Here is a 24467-nt window from a genome sequence, read left to right as displayed (position 1 = left end):
AAAGATATAAAATTTCCCTCTATTACTGTTTTAGCAGCATCCCACAGATTTTGGTATGATGTCTCATCATTGTCATTATCTTGGGTGAAATTATTAATTGTTTCTATAATTTGCTCTTTTACCCAGTCATTCTTTAAGTTGAGATTATTCAGTTTCCAATTATTTTTTGGTCTATTTATCCCTAACTTTTTACTGAATGTAGCTTTTATTGCATTGTGGTCTGAGAACAAGGCATTTATAATTTCTGCCTTCCTACATTTAATTTTGAGATCTTTATGTCCTAATATATGGACAATTTTTGTAGAGGGTCCATGAACTGCTGAGAAGAAAGTATATTCCTTTCTATCGCCATTCAGTTTTCTCCAAATGTCTATCATACCTAGTTTTTCTAATGTTCTATTTATTTTTCAATTTCTTTCTTGTTTGTTTTGTGGTTTGATTTGTCTAAATCTGAGAGTACAAGGTTGAGATCTCCCACTATTATAGTTTTACTATTTCTTCTTGCAACTCTCTTAACTTTTCCTTTAGAAATTTAGATGCTATACCACTTGGTGCATATATGTTTAGTATCGATATGGCTTCATTATTTATGCTACCTTTCAGCAGGATATAGTTTCCTTCCTTATCTCTTTTAATTAGATCAACTTCTGCTTTTGCTTGATCTGAGATAAGGATAGCTACCCCTGCTTTTTTTGCTTTACTTCAAGCATAATAGATAGTGCTCCAACCTTTTACCTTTATTCTATATGTATCTCCCTGCTTTAAGTGTGTTTCCTGTAAACAACATATTGTAGGGTTCTGATTATTGATCCAGTCTGCTATCTGTCTCCATTTGATGGGAGCGTTCATCCCATTCACATTTACAGTTAAAATTACTAATTCTGCATTTCCTGCCATCATATTATCCCCACATTATGCTTTTTCCCTTGACCCCCCTGAACCCCTTCCCCAATATTTAATTTATAGACCCCCCTTGTGACGCACAGCCCTTCCTTTTTTTAGTATCCCTCCCACCTCCCTCCACATCCCTTCCCTTATTTTCCTTTTCTTTTTCCCTTTTCCTCTCCCCCCTTCTAATGAGGTGAGACAGAATTCTCTGAAAAACAAATATGTTAATTATTTACTCTTTGAGCCTCTTCTGATGAGAGTAAGATTTACACAATGATTCTCCCCCTCTCTAAATTCCCTCAGATATGGTGTATTTTCTATGCCTCTTCCTGGGATGTAGTTTCCCTCTTTTTATCACACCCTTCCATTTTTCTGATACTACCCCTTTCCATTTACTACACCCCTTCCTTTTTTTTTCTTTTATATCAGTAAAATCAAATTATCCATGCGTACTTTCTATATACCCACAACAGAGATATAGTTCTCAAGGGTTCTGTGTACCATTTTCTGTTTCTCTTCAGTCTTATGGATGTAGATCAAATTTTTTGTTTAAGTCTGGTTTTTTTCTTAGAAACATATGGAATTCCTCTATTTCATTGAATGACCATCTTCTTCCACGGAAAAATGATGCTAAACTTAGCTGGGTAGTTCATTCATGGTTGCAATCCTTGATCTTTTGCCTTTCAGAAATATCAGATTCCAGGCCCTTCTATCTTTTAATGTGGAGGCAGCCAGATCTTGTGTGACCCTTATTGTGGCACCTTGGTATTTAAATTGTTTTTTTCTAGCTGCTTGCAGGATTTTCTCCTTTGTGTGGTAATTCTGCAGCTTAGCCACAATATTCCATAGTGTTCTTTTTTTAGGGTCTATTTCAGAAGGAGTTCAATGAATTCTTTCAACATCTACTTTCCCCTCTGTTTCTATTATCTCTGGACAGTTCTCTTTGATAATTTCCTGTAAAATAGAATCTAGGCTCTTTTTTTGGTCATAGTTTTCGGAAAGTCCAATGATCCGCAGATTATCTCTCCTAGATCTATTTTCCAGGTCTATAGATTTTCCCAGTAAGTATTTGACGTTATTCTCCAGCTTTTCATTTTTTTTTTTTTTTTTTTTTTTTTGTTTGACTGATTCTTGGGTTCTCAATGAATCATTCATTTCTATTTGTTCCATCCTGAATTTTAAGGAGTTATTTTCTTCATTCACAGTTTTTAGTTCTTTTTGTAAATGCCCAATTTCGTTTTTAAATGAGTTATTTTGCTCTATTGAATTTTTTTCCATTTCTCTAATTTTTTTTGAGAATTATTTTCTTTTTCCAATTCAGAAATCCTATTTTCTTGGGACTTTTTTATCTTTTCCAATTCAGAAATCCTATTTTCTTATGACTTTTTTATCTTCTCCAATTCAGAAATCCTACTTTCCTGTGATTTTTTTTTACCTTTTCTAATTCACTAATTTTGTTTCCCTGCATCTCCTGTGAATTCTTTATTTTTTCCAACTCCAATTTCATAGCTTCTCTTTCCTTTCCTCATTTTTCTTCAAACTCTCTTAACTTTTTAATAGTCTCTTCAAGGAGAGAGTTATGTGATGGGGGGCAGGAATCGTTCCCCTTTAGGTTGTTATTTGCTGACTCTCTGCTGTTAACTTCCTCGGGGTTGGATACCCCCTCTTTCTCTGTGTAGAAGGAATCTATAGTTTTTTTGGGCTTTTTGCTCATACTTAAAAAATCTTTTGGGGTCTGTTCCTGGGGTAGGAAATTATTTATTTATTTATTTACCAGCTTCCTCTCAGACCGGGTGGTTGTAGCGGCCCCTGTGCCTGAGCTAAGAGAGAGCTCTGGGAGAGAGTTCCCCACCCCCTCCCTGGAAGTGCCTCAGAGGTGATCAGCACTGCTGTGTTTAGAGGGCGCTGTGTTCTAGCAGCTTCCCTGAGGTTTGAGACTGAACAGTAAAGGCGACTCAAAGCCCGGCCTATGCGTCCCGGTTGGGCGTGGATGTCTGCAGCAGGTGACGTGAAAAGCCCCTGCACTCAAACTGGGAAGTGTCTGCCAGAAACCGCGGTCCCTAGTTCAAAGGTTCTGCTTCTCTGGGACTTCCGTTCCACAGCCTCCAGCTGAGCCAGGCACTATGAATTACCACCCCACCCACTTTTCAATCTCTTAACTCCCCCCAGGTGAAAGCCTGGATTGCCTTTGTTGGCCACACTCACAGTGCCAAGATCTGCTGAGTCACCCCCGGGATCTGGGAAGATCCAATCTGGTTTTAAATTTTAAAGTTGCTTAGATTTCTCTTCTGAACTGCTGTATTATAAGCAGAGAAGAGCTAACAGCCTGTGCCAGCTTCTTTTATCTCAGTGGCTTCTCTGATCCCAGAGCCTTCCCCAGCGCAACTGGCGCAGTGTGCCACTACCCCACTGTCTGCACTGGCCTCTCTTCTTCCTCCCCTGGGAGCTGACCTTTCCTGTTGAAACTCCAGATTTTCTTCAGCTGGTAAGTCGTGCTTCCAGTCCTTGTGGATTCTATCAGTTCAGCGCTATTTTTGAGGCTGATTATATCTATTTGGTTGTGAGGGAAGAAAAGAGCTTACACAGTCTCGTGTATCTTCTCTGCCACCTTGGCTCCCTACTTTAACATATTTAACATGTATTGGTCTACCTGCCATCTTGGGGAGGGGTGGGGGGAAAGAGGGGAATAAATGAAACAAAGGTTTTGCAATTGTCAGCGTTGAAAAATTACCAATGCATATATCATGTAAATAGAAAGTTACAATAAAAATAAAAAGAAAATTACACCTGTATGTATTTTGAAATAAAAAGCTTTAATTTTAAAAATACTATATTTTTCAAACTCTCAAATTGTATATATTAAATAACAGGACAAGTTAGTGGTACAGTAGCTAGATTTCTGTGCAGAAGTCAGAAAGATTATCTGAGCTAAAATCTTATCTCAAATACTTATTGGTTGTTTGATCTTGAGAAATAAAAAAAAGAATAACCATTTCAGATACCATTTTATGACTATGTAAGAGGTTAAGGGAATTGCCTTGGCTCTCTTCTATTTTAGTACCTTATACGAAGTCTACATAGAAATGTAATCTTAGAGTATATTAGAAGTTTAACAAGACATTTGATAAATTTCCTTGTAAAATTTAGAGTTGAAACTTGTAATAGTCTTAATGACTGCATTCAAGATTTTTTGAATGATTATGGAATTTTTGGTCATTACTAGCCTGTAAAAAGTCTCCTGTGACTTACAATCTGCAATTTTATCTGTAATGTAGTTGAAAAATTTAGTTATATTTTTGTTTGTTTTCAGAAAAAAATCAAAATTTGTGGAGTAGTTAATATTTATAGATTACATCAAATATTATCCAAAAATATTTTGAAATGATAGAGTAATAAGTCAAATCCACACAAAGTTTGATAATGGGTTAAGGTTAAAAAAATGTCATAATTACAGGATTCAATATATTCTTTGACATTTGTTAAATATAGCACATATATTAAGAACTATATGATTCAATAAATCAATGTGAGCACAAATGAATTTGACAACATCATTAAAAAAAAAAACTCTAAATTAATAGATATCTGCTATTCTGCTATTCTGAATGAGGAATGCAATACTTGTCTACATCTGAAATTCTTCTGTAGGAACTACATTTCAAAAACAAGTTGACAAATTGGAACTTAACAAAGTACAATGTGAATGTGAATTATCTGGAAATCTTCTCACTTAATGAATATTTAAAATAAAATTATATGTTTAGATTAGAGATTTGAAATCCATATATATGTATATAGCTATATTCATGGAAAAATATAAATTTTGCCTAGGTCTCTCTTATTATTGTGTTATGATATAGGATATTAATCATCCCATCCCCTATCCTTCCAAACTTTATAAATATTGAACCAGCCCTGCATTCCTGGTATAAATCCTACTTGATCATATTGTATTATCCTAGGGATGATTTAATATTTTAAGATTTTAGCATTAATATTCTTTAGGGAGATTGGTCTACAATTTTCTTTCTCTGTTTTCAACTTATTTGGTTTAGGTATCAATATCATATCTGTGTAATAAAAGGAATTTGGTAGGACTCCTTCATTCCTTATTTTTTCAAATAGTTTATGTAGCATTGGAGTTAATTATTCTTTATATGTTTGGTAGAATTCACATGTAAATCCATCTGGTCCTGGGGATTTTTTCTTAGGGAGTTGGTTTAATAGCTTGTTCTATTTCTTTTTCTAAAATTGGACTGTTTAGACTATTTACTTCTACGTATATTAATCTGGCAAGCTATATTTTTGAAGGTATTCTTCCATTTCATTAAGCTATCGAATTTATTGGCATAAAGTTGGGCAAAGTAACTCCTAATTATTACTCTAATTTCCTCTTCATTAGTGGTGAGTTCCTCCTTTTCATTTTTAAGACTAACAATTTGATTTTCCTCTTTCCTTCTTAAAATCAGATTTACTAAGGGTTTGTCTATTTTGTTGTTTTTTTCATAGAACCAACTCTTAATTTTATTAATTCAATAGTTTTTTATTTATTTTTAATTTTTTTAATCTCTCTTTTTATTTTTAGAATTTCAAGTTTAATGTTTGACTGAGGATTTTTAATTTGTTCTTTTTCTAGCATTTTTAGTTGCAAGCCCAATTCATCAACCTTCTCTTTCTCTATTTTATGCAACTAGGCCTCCAGATATATGAAATTTCTCATTAATACCACTTTGGCTAAATCCCACATATTTTTGTATGATATCTCAGTGTTGTTATTTCCTTTGTGAAGTTATTAATCATGTCTATGATTTGCTGTTTCACCCAATCATTATTTAGTATGAGATTATTTAGTTTCCATTTTTTTTTGGTCTATTCTCCTCTGGCTTTTTATTGAATGTAGTTTTCATTGCATAGTGGTTTGAAAATGATCTATTTATTATTTCTGCCTTGTTGCATTTGAGTTTGAGGTTTTTATGTCCTAATATATGGTCAATTTTTGTGTAGGTTCCACGTACTACTGAGAAGAAACTGTACTCCTTTTTGCCTCCATTTAGTTTTCTCCAATGATTTATTATATCTAATTTTTCTAGTATTCTATTTACTTCCCTCTTTGACTTCTTTCTTATTTATTTTTGGTTTGATTTATCTAATTCTGAGAGTGCAAGTTTGAGATCTTCCACTATTATAGTTTTGCCGTCTATTTCTTCTTGCAGCTTTCTTAATTTCTCTTTTAAGAGTTTAAAACTGTTGGGAAAACTGGAAATTAATATGGCAGAAATTAGATATGGATCCACACAACACCATATACCAAGATAAGATCAAAATGGGTCCATGATTTAGGCATAAAGAGGGAGATAATAAATAGTTTAGAGGAACAGAGGATAGTCTACTTCTCAGACTTGTGGAGGAGGAAGTAATTTATGACCAGAGGAGAACTAGAGATCATTATTGATCACAAAATAGAAGATTTTGATTACATCAAACTTAAAAGTTTCTGTACAAATAATACTAATGCAAACAAGATTAGAGGGGAAGTAACAAATTGGGAAAATATTTTTAAGAACAAAGGTTCTGACAAAGGTCTCATTTCCAAAATATATAGAGAACTGACCCTAATTTATAAGAAACCGAACCATTCTCCAATTGATAAATGGTCAAAGGATATGAACAGACAATTCTCAGAGGAAGAAATTGAAACTATATCCACTCACATGAAAGAGTGTTCCAAATCACTACTGATCAGAGAAATGCAAATTAAGACAACTCTGAGATACCACTACACACCTGTCAGATTGGCTAGGATGACAGGAATAAATAATGATGATTGTTGGAGGGGATGTGGGGAAACTGGGACACTAATACATTGTTGGTGGAGTTGCGAAAGAATCCAGCCATTCTGGAGAGCAATTTGGAACTATGCCCAAAAAAATATCAAACTGTGCATACCCTTTGACCCAGCACTGCTGGTATTGGGATTATATCCCAAAGAAATACTAAAGAGTGGAAAGGGACCTGTATGTGCCAAAATGTTTGTGGCAGCTCTTTTTGTTGTAGCTAGAAACTGGAAGTTGAATGGATGTCCATCAGTTGGAGAATGGTTGGGTAAATTATGGTATATGAAGGTTATGGAATATTATTGCTCTGTAAGAAATGACCAGCAGGAAGAATACAGAGAGGCTTGGAGAGACTTACATCAACTGATGCTGAGTGAAATGAGCAGAATCAGAAGATCACTGTACACTTCAACAACAATACTGTATGAGGATGTATTCTGATGGAAGTGGAAATCTTCAACATAAAGAAGAGCCAACTCACTTCCAGTTGATCAATGATGGACAGAGGTAGCTACACCCACAGAAGAAACACTGGGAAGTGAATGTAAATTGTTAGCACTAATATCTGTCTGCCCAGGTTACATGTACCTTCGGAATCTAATGCTTATTGTGCAACAAGAAAATGATATTCACACACATGTATTGTATCTAGGTTATATTGTAACACATGTAAAATGTATGGGATTGCCTGTCATCGGGGGGAGGGAGTAGAGGGAGGGGGGGATAATTTGGAAAAATGAATACAAGGGATAATATTATAAATATATATATATATATATATATATATATATATATACATAATTAAAAAAAAGAGTTTAAATGGTACACCACTTGGTGCATATATGTTTAATATTGAAATTGCTTCGTTATCTATGCTACCATTTAGCAAGCTATAGTTCCCTTCCTTATGTCTTTTAATTAGATCAATTTTTGCTTTTGCTTGATCTAAGATCAGGATGGCTACCCCTGATTTCTTTTTTTTTTTTTACTTCACCTGAATCATAGTATCTTCTGCTCCAAACTTTTATCTTTACTCTGTAAGTATCACCCTGCTTTACGTGTGTTTCGTGCAAACAACATTTTACAGGATTCTGGCTTTTAATCCAGTCTGCTACTTTCTCTTTATGGGGGAGTTTACCCTATTCACATTTATGGTTAAAATTACCAATTCTGTATTACTTGCCATCTTGTTAACCCCTGCTTATGCTTTTCTTCTTTCCTTCTCCCTTATCCTCCTCCCCAGTATTAAACTTGTGAGCACCACTTGCTTCTCACAGCCCTCCCTTTTTAGTATCCTTCCCCCTATCTTAGAGTTCCTCTCCCTATCTTATCCCTTTTTCTCACAATTTCTGTATTCCCTTCCATTTAGCTTACTCCTTCCCTTTTCACTTTTCCCCCTCACACTATTCAATGAGGTGGGAGAAGTTTCACCAAAAATCGATTATTTCTAATATTTTTCTCTTTAAGCCAATTCTGATGGCAGTATGATACACACTATGTTCATCCCCCTCCATTCTTTCTCTCAGATATAATAAGTTTCCTTTGCCTCTTCGTGAGATGTAGTACCCCACTTTACCCGTTTTTGGGTACAATTTCCTTTCCATCTCTAGTTTCTAGAACAATGTATACTTGTGTTCTTTATATATCTTAATAACAGAAATATAGTTCCCAAGATTTCTTTTTACCTTTTTAGGTTTCTCTTGAGCTCTATATTTATAGATTGAACTTTTTTTTACTTCTGGTTTTGTCATCAAAAATAGATGAAATTCACTTATTTTGTTGAATGACCATCTTCTTCCCTGGAAAAAGATGCTCATTTTTGCTGGGGAAGTTACTTTTGGCTGCATACCATGTTCCCTCGCCTTTCAGAATATCATAGTCCAAGCCCTTCAATCCTTTAATGTGGACACTGCTATATCCTGGGTAATCATTATTGTGATTCCTCCATATTTGAATTGATTTTTTCTAGCAGATTGCATTATTTTTTTCCTTTGTCTGCTGGTTCTGGAATTTGGCCACTATATTTCTTGGGGTCTTGATTTTAGGGTCCCTTTCAATGTCTATTTTACTGTCTGTTTCTATAACATCTGGGCAGTTGTCTTTGATAATTTCCTGAAAAATAGTGTCTAGGATCTTTTCTTCATCATATTTTTCAGGGAGTCCAATAATTCTCAGATTGTCTCTCTTGGATCTATTTTCCAGGTCTGCTCTTTTCTCAAGAAGGTATTTGACATTTTTTCCCATTGTTTCATTTTTTTTTTTGTTTTTTTTTTTCTTGAGTGATTCTTGATGTCTCCTCAAGTCATTCAATGTATTTGTGCAATTCTTATTTTCAATGAAGTATTTTCTTCACTCACTTTTTAAAAATATTTTTCTAATTGTCTAATTGAGTTTTTAAGTGAATTGTTTTGTTTATGGAATTTTTTTTTCTATTTCACCAATTTTTTTTTAAAGAACTATTTTCTTTTTCCAACTCACTAATTATGTTTTTCAGAGATTTAATTTCTTTATCCACTCTGTCTTTAAATGAGTGGGATGACTTATCCAGACTCTCTTGCCAAGCTTCCCTTTCCTTTTCCCATTTTGCTTCTAGCTCTCTTGTGAGAGCCTTTTTGATTTCTTCTATGACTGTTTTGTGTATTGAGGAGCAGATCATATCCTCCCTTTGGGGATTCATCTGGAGATAGTCTGTTTTTAGTCTCCTCGGGTTTTAAAGTCTGCTCTCTATCCATATAGAAGCTATCAATAGTTAGAGCCCGCTTTAATTTTTTGCTCATTTTTGTCAAAGAAGAGTCAAAGAAAACAAACTAAAAAGGAAAACAAATGGTCTGCTTTTTTTGTGGGGAGGGGCTCAATGGTATTACTAAGCTTCCTCTGCAGACTGTAGTGAGGCACTAGCAGGACCACAATGGCTGTGCTGTGTCTGCACTCTGAGACTCTGAGAACATGCTGAGTCACTCTGGGTGGGTGTGGCCAGGTGCCGAGAGACCCTAGCTTTTCGGGGTTATAGTCTTTACACCCTGTGTTTTTAGCTTCTCTACTTGTCTACTGGCTTACTGCCAGGGAAAAGTAGCCAAGGTTGTGTTAAAGCTGTGTCTATGGTAATGGTTGAGATCAAACCACACCTTTCTCCAGTCTGTTTAGCTGTGAGCTGCCTGCCTTACTCTGCTTGCTATGCTGCTCCTGTCTGCCTTCAGTTTGTGCCTGATCTAAAATTGTCCCCACCTGCAAGCAAAAACTGACCTTTTCTAGCAAATTTTGAGGATATCTTCTCTTGGTAATTATTTGTGTTTTTGTTTGTTTGTTTGTTTGTTTGTTTTTGTTTTTGTTTTTGATTTTGTTTTTTTCAGTCAAGCACTAATTCTGAGGCTTGTCATGAGATAAATTATTCTGAGAGAAAATTTGGAGTTTTAAGTAAATGTGTGTGTTCTCTCTGCCAACTTAGCTGGAAGTCCCTAAGTTTTTTTTTTTTTTTTTTTAATGATTCTCTAGAGTTCTGTATTTGAAGATCAAATTTTCTGTTCAGCTATGTTCTTTTCATCAGAAAAGAATGAAATTCACCTGTTTCATTGAATATTCACATTTCCCTGAAAGATAATACTTAATTTTGCTGGATAATTGATTCTTTGCTGCAATTCAAGTTCCTCTGTCTCTTAGAATATCAAATTCCAGGGCCTTCAATCTTTTAAACTGGAAGCTTCTAGGTCCAGGATAATCATGATTGTGGTCCTCAATATTTGAATTGTTTCTTTCTGACTGCTTGCAATTTTTTTCTCCCTGAACTGATAATTAGGAAATTTAGGTATGATGTTCCTTGAAGTTTTCATTTTGGGGTCTCTTTTAGGAGGTTATCAGTTAATTCTTTAAACAGAGATTTTACCCTCTGATTCTAGGCAGTTTTTCTTGATAATTTCCTAAAAGATGATGTGTAAGCTCTTTTTCATCATGTTTTTCAGAGAGTCCAATTATTGCTAGATTGCATTTTCTGGATCTGTTTTTTCAAGGTAAGAATTGTTTCCAATGAGGTATTTTACATTTTCTTCCTTTTTTTCAATTTTTGGTTTTATTTTGTTTGACTGAATCTTGAATTCTCATTGAGTAATTCAGTTTAATTTGTTCAAATCTAATTTTAGCAAATTATTTTCCCAGTTAACTTTTTTATCTCCTTTTCCATTTGCCGAGCAGAACTTTTAAATGAAGTATTTTGTTCATTGAATTTTTTATTTGATTTAACAAATTCTGTTTTTCAAAGAATCCATTTATTTTTCTTATCTATTTTAAAGGATTTATTTCTTTTTTCAATTTAATTAAATCTGATTTGTAAGGAGTTATATGATTTGTCCATTTCATTAAATCTATTTTAAGGTGTTTTTTTTTTTTTTTCAGATAACTCTTATTTTTCCTTTTCCAAAGTCTCTTGCAAAATTCTCATTTTCTTTTCCCATTTTTCTTCTCTGTTTTAAGATACTTTTAAAATTCTTCCAAGAGAGTCTTGTGATATGGGGAACAATTCATATCATCGCTTGGGGCTTCCTCTAGAGATGATTTCCACCTCGTATCCTCAAGTTCTGAGTTCTGGTCTTCTCTTTTTCCATAAAAGCTATCTATGGTCAGTAGCCTTTTTTGCTTTTTTGCTCATTTTTGAAAGATTGAAGTCTGGTCTTATGTGAAAGGGGAGACTGTCACAAACTTACTCTATTGGCAACAGCCACTTTAGGCTTTCCTGGGCCAAGGTTGCTGACTAACTTCTGGTTCTGGCTTTGCGTGGCCAGTTTCCACATTATTCTGATGTTCAGAGGCTCACTGTTTTACTTTTGTTTTTGCGTTTGGTGTCTCACAGCTAATCTGCTACTCCTCTGCGTTGTAACCAGGGCAGAATAGCCAATGCTGCTGTGTTTTCACAAAGGTTGTCCCAGTAGATTTCCAGACCAGTGGATGTCATATCACTCTGTCTATCTGCATTTCATTTGCTCTCAGCAGCCGTTCCTCTCCTGGCCCTCCCTAATTGAAACAGACTTTTTCTGAAGTTCTTCCAAAATATCTTCAGCTGGAAATTTGCTTAATTTAAAATATGTGTGGGTTCTATCATTCCAAATCCAGTTTAGAGGCTTGATCTGTTATTGATATGACAGTATTAGGAGGAGCTCATATAAGGACCTATCTGCTTTCTGCTATCTTGGCTCTATTCCCTGTGCTATCATTCATACCAAAAGTAATTGATAAGTCAATGAAAATTTAATAAGTGTGAACTATTTTCCAAGCAATGTGCTAGGTTCTGGGAATACAAAGAGAAAAAAAAAAAAAAAAAGAAATCAATTGCTTTATTATCAGAACATGAGAAATACCATAGAAAAAGTAATAATTTCAAATCTAATACTTGAACAACTTACTTAATAAGTTGACATTATTAGACATACAAAGAAAACTAAATGGTGAAAAAGACAATACATATTATTTAAAACTACACATGAAATGCTTACAAAAATAGATCTTATTTTAGTACATGGATAAGCCTTAGATAATTTTAAAACATATAGAAACTATACTTACTACATTTCTGGCAACAATAATATTAGAATTAACTATGAATTTACATCATCAAAATCATAAAAATGGAGGCTAACTGTTATATAATTAGAGAACAATGTTATATAAAGACAGAAAAAAAAAAATAGAAAAAAAATAACAAAAGAAAATTCACCAGATAATTGTAAAAATAACACAATAATCAGATGACCACTTAGGACTTCAGAAAAAGTGACAATTTAAAAGGCTGGAAGAGAAATTTTTTGAAATATTTTGGAAGCAGTGTAAGATGTGAATAAAGTACAGAATATAAATTAAAGTTTAGAATTAGTACCTACTCTTCTTTTTATCCTTTTTAATTAAAGCTTTATTTTCAAAATATATGCATAGATAAATTTCATCATTTACCCTTGCAAAACTTGTGATCCAATTTTTTCTCCCTTCCCCTATTTTCTCCCCCGGCTGACAAGTAATCTAATATATGTTAAACATATACAGTTAATATGTACATATTTCCACAATTATACTACACAAGAAAAAAAAATAGACAAAAAAGTAAGAAAATGAGAAAGAAAATAAAATTCAAGCAAACAACCACAAAAAATAAAAATACTATTTTGTGATCCATATTCAGTCCTCTTAGTCCTGTCTCTGGGGACAACTAGGTCTCTTCATCGAAAGGCCATTGGAACTGACCTGAATCATCTTATTGTTGAATAGCCATGTCCATCAGAATTGATCATTGTATATTATTGTTGCTGTACACAATGTTCTCCTGGTTCTACTCACTTCAGTTAGCATCAGTTCATGGAAGTCTCTCCAAGCTTTTCTTAAATCACTTTGCTGATTGTTTTTTATAGAACAATAATATGCCATACCATTTATATACCCTAACTTATTCAGCTATTCCCCAAATAATGGACAACAACTCAATTTCCACTTTCTTGACACTACATAAAGGGCTGCCACAAACATTTTTGTACAAAGAGGTTCTTTTCAATTTTATGATCTCTTTAAAATACAGAGTTAGTAGAAACCCTGCTGGATCAAAGGTAGTACAGTCTGATAGCTCTTTGGGGCATAGTTCAAAATCACTCTCCAGAATGATTAGATTCGTTCCCAAGTCCACCAACAATGTATCAGTTTTATAGTTTTCCCACATCCCCTCCAACATTTGTCATTATCTTTTCCTGTCATCTTAGAGTTGTTTTAATTTATATTTCTCTGATCATTAATGATTTACAATATTGTTTTGCATGAATAAAAAGGATTTTTATTGCTTCCCTTTGAATCTTGCCATCATTAGTTCTGTTTGTACAAAAACTTTTTTTTTTTGAGGCAATTAGGGTTAAGTGACTTACCCATGGTCACACAGCTAGGAAGGGTTAAGTGTCTGAGGCCACATTTGAACTCAGGTCCTTATGATTTCAGGGCTGGTGCTCTATCTACTGTGCCCACCAGCTGTCCCCTGTAAAAAACTTTTTAAAGTTAATATTATAAAAATTATTGATTTGGCATTCCATAATATACTCTAGCTCTTCTCTGGCCAAAAATTCCTTCTTCCTCCACAATGCTACTTGCTGTTTTTGCTATTTTTGCTATGCTATTTGAATTAATACCTTTTTTTAAAGGTAAAATATTATATTTACCAGTTTCTAAGGAGAGCATTACATTTAGAATTTTTCTTAGGAAGATAGCCATCTGGTGGTTTATGCTTAGAACTGAAGGAAAAAAATTCCTTTCTTGGAACTCGACCTACTAATACCAATTTCAATTAATGAGCAGAGCCAGAAGATCACTATACACTTCAACAACAATACTATATGAAGATATATTCTAATGGAAGTGGATATCTTCAACATAAAGAAGATCCTATTCACTCCCAGTTGATCAATGATGGACAGAAACAGCTACACACAGAGAAGGAACACTGGCAATTGAATGTAAACTGTTAGCACTACTATCTTTCTACCCAGGTTACTTATACCTTCGGAATCCAATTCTTAATGTGCAACAAGAAAATTGGATTTACACACATATATTGTATCTAGGTTATACTATCACACATTTAATATGTATAGGATTGCTTGCCTTCTAGGGGAGGGAGTAAAGGGAGGGAGGGGATAATTTGGAAAAAATGAATACAAGGGACAATGTTATAAAAAAATTACTCATGCATATGTACTGTCAAAAAATTATAATTATAAAATTAATAATAATAAAAAAGAACTCTAGGAGATGATTATGAATCACTACATAGAATTTCCAATCCCTCTAATTTTGTCTGCCTGCATTTTGGATTTCCTTCACAGGCTAATTGTGCACTTTTTCAAAGTCCTATTGTTTTTGTACAGCAAAACAACTCTTTGGTCAGGTATACGTATATTGTAATTTATACTCTAACATATTTAACATGTATTGGTCAACCTGCCCTCTGGGGCGGGTTGGGAGAAGGAGGGGAAAAATTAGAACAAAAGGCTTGGCAGTTGTCAGTGTCATAAAATTACCCATGCATGTATCTGCTAAATAAAACCTATTAAAATATTTTTTAAAAATTTGATAATATATAGCACCCATTCCTATTAAAAGCAGTAGAATGCACAGGGATTAAATTGGCTTTCCTTACAATAATAAGCACTATCTATATAAATCTAAGAATAAGCAATATTTGTAATGTAGAGAAGTTGGACACATTGCCAATCAGATCAGGAATGGGTGAAATAAAGCTACCCATTATTGCCACTATTATTGAATATTGTACTCAAAATATTGGTTTTAGCAATAAGAAAAGAAAAAGAAATTAAGGGAGTTAGAATAAGTAATGGGGAATTACAATTATTACCCTTTTTAGATTATATGATATACTTGGAGAATTCTAGAAAATCATCCAAAAATCTATTTGAAACAATTTACAACTTTAGAAATGTTGTAGGATATAGAGTAAACCCACATAATCATTAGCATTACTATATATTACTGATAAAGTTTATCAGCCAGAAATAGAAAGAGAAAATCTATTTAAAATAACTAATCAAAATAAAATATTTGGGGGTTTAAATGCCGTGAGAAACCCAAGAACTATATGAACACAATTGCAAAACACTTCTCACACAAATAAAGTCAGAACTAAAAATTGGAAAAAATATCATTTGCTCATGTGTTTGCCAAATTATACTGGTTGATCACTAGTTTCTTCCATATTATTTCCAGTTTTCCCAGCAATTTTTGTCAAATAATGAATTTTCATCCCAGAAGCTGGAGTCTTTTGGTTCAGAAAACCCTAGATTACTATAATCATTGACTATTGTGTCTTGTGAACCCTACCTGTAACACTGATCCACTACTCTATTTCTTATACAGTACCAAATGGTTTTGATGACCACTACTCTATAATACAGTTTTAAATCTGGTAAGGGTAGGGCACCTTCCTTTGCATTTTTTCATTTTGAAATTCCTGATCTTTTGTTTATCCACATGAATTTTATTATTTTTTTCTAACTCTAGAAAGTAATTTCTTGGCAGTTTGATTGGCATGTCTCTTAATAAGTAAATTAATTTCGATAGAATTATAATTTTATTATATTAAATTGGTTTACCCATGAGCACTTAATATTCTTCCAGTTGTTTATATCTTACTTTATTTGCTTGACAAGTGTTAGAGATTATTACTTTAATTTCCTCTTTGTGGTTTTCTTATTTCATTTTTTTTCTAATCAAATTAACCTAAAGTTTATGTATTTTTGGATTTTTAATAGAATTAACTTTTAGTTTTGTTTATTAATATAATAATTTTTATAATTTTCAGTTTTATTAATCTGTCCTTTGATTTTCAGAATTTCTAATTTGGTACTTAATTGGATTTTTAAAATTTATTCTTTTTAAAGCTATTTTAGTTGCATCTCCAACTCACCAATCTTTGATTTATTTATTTTATTCATGTAAGCATCTAAAGATATAAAAATTTCCCTAAGAACTGTTTTGGCTGGCTGAATCACACAAATTTGGTATTATTGTCTAATTATTGTCATTCCCTTGGACAAAATTATTCATTGTTTTTTAACCCACTTGTTCTTTGGGATTGGATTATTTAGTTTCAAATTAATTTTTGGTGCATTTTTTCATGGCCCTTTCTTAATGTAAATTTTATTGTGTTGTGATCTGAAAAGAATGCATTTACTATTTCATGCATTTGATTATAATCTTTTTATGCCCTAATACATGGTCATTTTTATATACATCCCATATTCCACTGAGAAAAAAGTACATTTCTTACTATGCCCATTCAATGTTCTCCAAAAGTCTACAAAATATCTAAATTTTTAAAAATTATTTTCACTCCCTTAATTCTTTCTTGTTTATTTTTTGGTTAGCTATATTACGATAGAGGGTGATATCCTCACTAGTATATTATTTTATTAGAGAGAAAGAAAGAGAAGAGAGGAAGAGAGAAGAAAGAGAGAAAAAGAGAGTATAGTATAGTAAAATATAGTATAGTATTGTATAGTATAGTATAGTACAGTATAGTATAGTATAGTTTTGTTCTCATGCTATACCACTTGGTGCTTTTATGTGTAGCACTGATGTTGCTTCATCATCTATGACAACCTTTAGCAAGATGTAGTTTCCTTCCATTTCTCTTAATTAGATTTAGTTTTGCTTTTGCTTGATCTGAGATCAGGATTAATACCCATGGTCTTTTATTTTGTTTTGTTTTGTTTTTCCTTTCCTTAAGGATAATAGATTTTGCTTCAGTTTTTTGTCTTTACTCTGTGTGTTTCTCTCTGTTTCATATGTATTTCTTATACACAACATATTGTAGGATTCTGAGTTTTAATCAATTCTGAGTTCCATTTATTTTTTGTGGGAGCATTCATCTCATTCACATTCCCAGTTAAGATTACTTCTTCTGTATTTCCCACTATCCTATATTTCCCAACTAATACTTTTATCTCCCTTCACCCTTTCCCTCCTCACTAGTGTTTTGTTTGTAATCATGACCTCTCTCAATCTGTCCTCCCTTTTCTCTGTCCCTCCTCCTTTCTTTTCCCTTTTTCCCTGTTTTTGCTTTCTATGAGCCTCTATCTTTCCTTTCCCTCTTCCACTCCTACTTCTCTGTAGGTTAATATAAGTTTGTATACCAAATTAAGTATTTATAATATTCCCTCTCTGAGCCAAATTCAATGAAATTAAGGTTCAAAAAATACTCATCCCTCCTCCTTCTTTCCCTCAAATGTAATAGGATGTTTGTGCCTCTTTATGTAATGTACTTTACCTTATTTTACTTCTCCTTTCTTCTTCTCTCAGGGCAATCCCCTTTCCATTTTTAGTTTGTTTTAATATTATAACATTAAAGTCAGCTACATCCTCTAAGTATTCCTCTGACAAAAAATTTAAAAAAAAAGATGATTGATGGATTCTTTCAATTTCTATTTTACCCTCTGGTTCTAGAATATCCTGGTAGTTTTATTTCATAATGTCTGGAAAGGAAGGGGAGAATTCTGGAAAGCTGGCAGAGTAAATCAGAAAATTTCAAGCTTTCTATATTTTACTTACAAACAAAATAAAATTATAACAGAGTGGTGGAAAAAATAATAGAGAGCAGAACAGGGTCCTTTTGGAATGACTCAAGAAGAGCTGAATAAAGACCTAGGAAAAACTAAGGTTTAATTCCAGGTTAACTCCACTGAAACCACAAATGGGGACCCCTGGAGCTAGCTGAATTTTGAAGACAACTTTGCTGAAACCACAGGAAATTTCACTTCCCAAATGGTGTTGGAATCAGGAGTCTGAGTCGCAATGGTCTGTTGGAAGTTCCTGAAATGTACAACAGGCCCAACTCTGTTGCTGGCACATGGCTGATCACTCACTGCCCCTCTACCAATTCATTTTTTGGAAAAAAAATGGTCTCTGAAATTAACTGAAATTTGAGGGCTAAAAGCCACACTTTAAAATGATGATATCTGCAAAAGTGCACAAAGTTAAGGAGCATTTGTAATTCTTTATTGTGAGTGGAAGATGAGGGATACTGCTTTTTATGCCAATCTCTCATCACTGAGAGCCTTGAGTAGATTAAACCATGCAAATCCAAGGAAAATTTCATCTGATAATATTAAGTAGAAGTGATGTAAATTTATCACTTTGTATATCTAATGCATTGGAGAAAAGCTCGTCATTTTGCTCTAGTGATGGATAAAAAGAAGCAAAACTATAGGGACATTATACATATTCAAATCTGTCATATATGATAATATGAAGAGAAGAAAAGTGTATCTTACTGTAACAAATCTAGGGCCATGAAAAAAAGACAATTTAGGCACAGTTCTAAAAATTATTTTTTAGCTTTGAGAATTACTCATAAGTTAAGAATATATATATTAAATAATACTAAGCAGATACAACTTAGGATGCTGGAAGCATGAACAGAATTGTAGGAATATTGACAATTTATCTATAGACTATTTATCAAGCTTTATGAAATTGTCCAGTTTTCCTTCCCTTCCCACAATCATACCATTTAGGAAAGGACCTTACATATATTCATATTGAGTGATGATCATGAACAGCTGAGTAGAGAATAGGTTATTTACTGAAGCATAAAAAGGGGAAAAAGTGAATTTCATTTTTATAGGTACCTGTGAGAATTTCAGATTTCTAGTAAAAAATCTAGGTTGTATTTACCCTATTCTGCTTTTCCAATAAATTATGCTAGTAAAGCTAGACAGTACTTTTATTTTATTTATTATAGTAAACACTGTATCTGCCTTAACAGATTGCACTAGGGATTGTAGTACAAAGTACATTTACTTTTCTCTCATATCCAAAAATGTCCTTAGCATCTAGGTCCTTGGGACAAAAACCAGTTAAATTTAGACTTATTCATCTTCTGTAGTTAATTTTAGACTTTCAACATTTTTATTTTGCCATTTGGTATATGAATATAGGCTAAAATCGAAACTGTTGAGCTTCTTTGTAAGAGTTCTGGATGGAATTTTTTTTAAATGTGTTCTTATTTTATCAAACTGTGAACCTTTTTAAAGAAATACAATGTACACATCATTGCAAGTCCTCACTTAAATATGTTCTGTGGAGATAATTCTATACCTGTATGACTCCTATAGTTCTAGATATCATTTAAATTCTGTGTTTTCCATTTGCTGTTATTTTACTTACTTGTTCTTTCCAGAGTTTTCCAGGCATTTGTTTGTTTGCTCTTACAAAATATCACAGGAGGCCTAGGATGGCTTTGATGATTATTTTGAGAAATCCTTGTCCTAGTGAAATAATGAGTCTAAGCCTTGCTTGGCACATATAGTTTTCATTTGTTTATCTTTGAGAAAGCATAGATTAGATGCTTCTTTTTTTTGACTTTCTATTGAAGGAGAGGAGGATCATACACAGAAATAATAATTTAGGAAAAAAATTAACAGCATCAAGAAGATAGATAGAAAGTCTAGTATGGATATAGTAGAGGATTTTAAGTAGGAAACACCTAAATTAAGATTCTGCCTCTTACTAGTTATGTGTCCCTGAGCAAATCATTTAACCTCGTTGTGCCTCATGCAAATCCTTGGCATCCCAATGAATCATAATTGAAAAGAGCTATGTATTAGTGAAGAGAGTTCTCATAGTTGGAGTTTCCCATTCTCTTGAAATTATAGTTACTTCAACTATATCATGTCAGTTCAGTAAAGAATGATCAAGTATTCATTGTATATAGAACACTGTTAACCACTAGAGACAATACAAAGTTTATATTGTAGAATTATAGATTTAGAGTTAGAAATTGAACCTAGAAGACATCATATGCAATTTCTTATTTTAAAAATGAGAAAAATGAAGTTTATAAAAGTCACACGATTTGCCAAGGGTCACACAACCAAAGTAAGAATAAAGGACTTCCTGATTTCAAGTTTAAGTCTCTGTTAATATCTAACTGAAAAGGGGCATTTATTCAATTCAGTGGATAGATTACATCTAAAGTCAAGAAAATGCATCTGAATATGTTTAAAGAGTTGGACACAAGTGAAATGAATGAAAAACAAAATCTCTTAGAGGAGATATGATCTTGGCCCTCTTGGAGTTTACGGTTCTTTAGAGAGATGTAAAGATATGTCTTAATATAATAAAAAATGCATGATACATATTAAAGGAACGCTAAAACCAAAATATCAAGGTGGTCAAAAAGGGTTTCTATTATTAAGTGGTTATATTCAGAGAATTATTTCTGTTGCAAATATCTGGTTTTAGATATTGCTTTTCATTCTCTATATGCCACTTGATTACCATGATTCCACTTCAAAAATCCAAAAAGAAATATATTATGATAAGCTTAAATCTTGCTTTGAATAAAAGAAGATGAAAAATAACAAGGATTAAGTTAAGATCTTGACCTTTGGCTCAAAAATAATGAACAGCATAAAGATAATAGGAAGAAAATATGGCAAATCAACATTTTTTGTAGAAAAAAAAATCTGGATTTTTAAAAATTTAGATATCTAAACTCAATCCAAGTTGACTATAATATAACAACTAAAAAATCTAATGTGATTTTAGATTGCATTAAGAATGCAACACATGAATTTAAGACAAAGAAGACCTAGACAATATTATGAAAGGCAAAATGGACAACTTTGATTACATTAAATTGAATTTAAAACAAAACCAACAGAAACAAAATTAAAAGGGAAGTACAAAGCTGGGAAAATATTTACAGCCAATGTTTCTGAAAAAGTTCTTATTTCTAAAATATATGAAGTACAGGTTTCAAATTTATAAGAAAAGTCATTCCCCAATTGATAAATGATCAAAGGATATGAAAATTTTTCATGTGACAAAGTTAAAGCCATTTATACTTATATGAAAAATATGCTCTGAATCACTATTAATTAGAAAAATTCAAATTAAAACAATTTTGAAGTACTAACTCATACCTCTCAAATTGGCTAAGATGACAGGAAAATATAATGATGAATGTTGGAAGGAATGTGAGAAAACTGGGACAATAATGTATTGTTAGTGGAATTGGGAAATGATGCAAATATCCTGGAGAGCCATCTGGAACTGCATTAAAAAAGGTATAAAACTGTGCATACCCTTTGACACAGGAGTACTATTACTGCATCTGTATCCCAAAGAAATCTTAAAGAAGGAAAGGGACCCACATGTGTAAAAACATTTGTAGCAGCTCTTTTTATGGTAGCAAAGAATTGGAAAATAAGTAGATGCCCATCAATTGAGGCATAGCTGAACAAGTTGTGGTATATGAAAATAATGAAATATTATTATTGTATAAAAATGATGAACAAACTGATTTTAGAAAGCCCTGGAAAGACTTACAGTAATTGATGCTAAACAAAATAAGCAGAACCAGAATATATTGTACACAATAATAGCAAGAATGTATGATAATCAATTGTGAAAGACTTGATTTTTCCCCAGGACCAGATGGATTTACATGTGAATTCTACCAACAATTTAAAGAACAATAAGCCCCAATGCTATACATACTATTTGAAAAAAAAATAGGGAATGAAGGAGTCCTACAAAATTCCTTTTATGACACAGACATGGTACTGATATTTAAACCAGGTAGGTTGAAAACAGAGAAAGAAAATTATAGACAAATCTCCCTAATGAATATTGATGCTAAAATCTTAAATAAAATATTAGCAAAAAGACTACAGAAAATCATCCCCAGGATAATACACCATGACCAAGTAGGATTTATACCAGGAATGCAGGGCTGGTTCAATATTAAGAAAACTATTAGTATAACTGATCATATCAATTTAATTGACAATATAAATTTAACAATTAACCAATCAAATTAATAAAAAAACATATGATCATCTCAATAGATGCAGAAAAAGCATTTGATAAAATCCAGTATCCATTCCTATTAAAAACACTTGAGAGTATAGAAATAAATACACCTTTCCTTAAAATAATCAGTAGCATCTATTTAAAACCATCAATAAGGATCATATGTAATGGGGATAAACTGGAACCATTTTCAATAAGATCAGTAAGGAAACAAGCTTGCCCACTATCACCATTATTATTCAATATTGTATTAGAATTGCTAGTTTCAGCAATAAGAGTTAAGAAAGAGATTAAAGGAACTAGAGTAGGTAATGAGGAAACCAAATTATCACTCTTTGCTGATGATACAATGATATACTTAAAGAACCCCAGAGATTCTACTAAAAAGCTATTAGAAATAATCCACACCTTTAGCAAAGTTGCAGGATACAAAATAAAATTGGCAGATAGATTCCTAAACATTTTATACTATTGGTAGTTTCTTTAAATGGAATTTATCTTTGTAATTAACTGTTGGATTTTGTTAGTGACATATGAGAATGCTCATGACTTATGTGGCTTTATTTTGTATCCTGCAACTTAATTTCAAAGTAACTACCAATAGTATAAAATATTTAGGAATTTATCTGCCAAGGGAAAATCAGGAACTATATGAGCAAAACTATAAAGCAATTTTCACACAAATAAAGTCAGATCTAACCAATTGGGAAAATATTAAATGCTCTTGGATAGGGTGAGCAAATATAATAAGGATGACAATACTACCTGAACTAATCTATTTATTTAGTGCTATACCAATCGGACTCCCAAAAAACTATTTTGATGACCTAGAAAAAATAACAACAAAATTCATATGGAAAAACAAAAAGTCAAGAATTTCAAGGGAACTAATGAAAAAAAAAATCAGATGAAAGTGGCCTAGTTATACCAGATTTAAAATTATATTATAAAGCAGTGGTTACCAAAACCCATTTGGTACTGGCTAAGAAAAAAACTAATTGACAATGGAATATGTTAGGTTCGAAGGACACAACAGTCAATAAATTTAATAATCTAGTGTTTGACAAACCGATAGACCCCAGCTTTTTGGATAAGAATTCACTATTTGACAAAAATTGCTGGGAAAATTTGGAAATTAGTATGGCAGAAACTAGGCACTGACCCACACTTAACACCATATACCAAAATAAGATCAAAATGGATACATGATTTAGGCATAAAGAGATTATAAGTAAATTAGAAGAACATAGGAGAGTTTACCTCTCAGACCTGTAGAGGAGGAAGGAATTTATGACCAGAGAAGAACTAGAGATCATTATTGATCACAAAATGGAAAATGTGAAAAAAAGAGCTACAATTAATATTTTGTATACTATAGGTTCTTTTCTGTTTAAAAAAAAAAAAAAAAACAACTCTTAAAATTAATTTCTAGTAGTGATATTTACATCAAAGGATATGCATGTTTTTATATATTTTAGGCATAGTTCATAACTTTTCCTCATTTATCAGTTGGAGAATGACATTTTTTATTAAATTTTATTTAATTATTTATTAATGTAATTATTAACGTAATTTATTTATTAACATAATTTGAGAAACAAAGAGTGCTTCAAAATTCTTTTCACTATTACTATTTTTAATTGTACTTCTCCCATGTTTATTCTATTCTGTCACTCCTTTTACCCTAACCTTCTTCAAAAATGTTTTGCTTATGAATACCCCTTCATGGGTATTCAGAATGTGGCCTCTCTTTTCTAACTTTCCACCCTTCTTATATCCCCTTCCTCTCCTAAATTCCTTCAAGGTAAGATAGATTCATATATATGTATGTGTGTGGGAGTATCTTCTCTATGACAATTCTGATGACTATAAGATTCAAAAATATCATCTCTATGTTTTTTTTATCATGATTTTCAGCTAGAACAATAATTTTATAATTATCTCTCCTGAATCTATTTTCCAGATTAGTTGTTTTTTCAATAAGATATTTTGCATTGTTTTCTATTTTTTTTTTCATTCTTTTGATTTTGTTTTATTGTTTCTTAATTTCTCATGAAGTTAGTTTCTATCTGATCAATACTAATTTAAAAGGGATTATTTTCCTCAATGAGCTTTTGCAACCCCTTTATTATTTGGCCAAATTGGCTTTTTAAAGTATTATTCTCCTCATTAGATTTGGTATTTCTTTTTGTACTACTTTCAATTCTCTTCCCAGTTTATCTTCTATCTCTCTTATTTGATTTTCAAAATAACTTTTGAGCTCTTCCATAGCCTGAGACTTATTATATAGTTAGCATCTTTAAAGACATTCACACCAATCATTGAGACAATCTTAATAGGAACTTAGTTTTCCCAGAGTGTTTTATTATAAGTTAAGATAGTCATAAGATAAACTCT

Source organism: Sminthopsis crassicaudata, chromosome 1 (genome assembly GCF_048593235.1).
Source record: "Sminthopsis crassicaudata isolate SCR6 chromosome 1, ASM4859323v1, whole genome shotgun sequence".
NCBI lineage: Eukaryota > Metazoa > Chordata > Mammalia > Dasyuromorphia > Dasyuridae > Sminthopsis > Sminthopsis crassicaudata.
The sequence above is the reverse complement of the archived record's forward strand: the minus strand, read 5'-3'. Positions refer to the sequence as shown.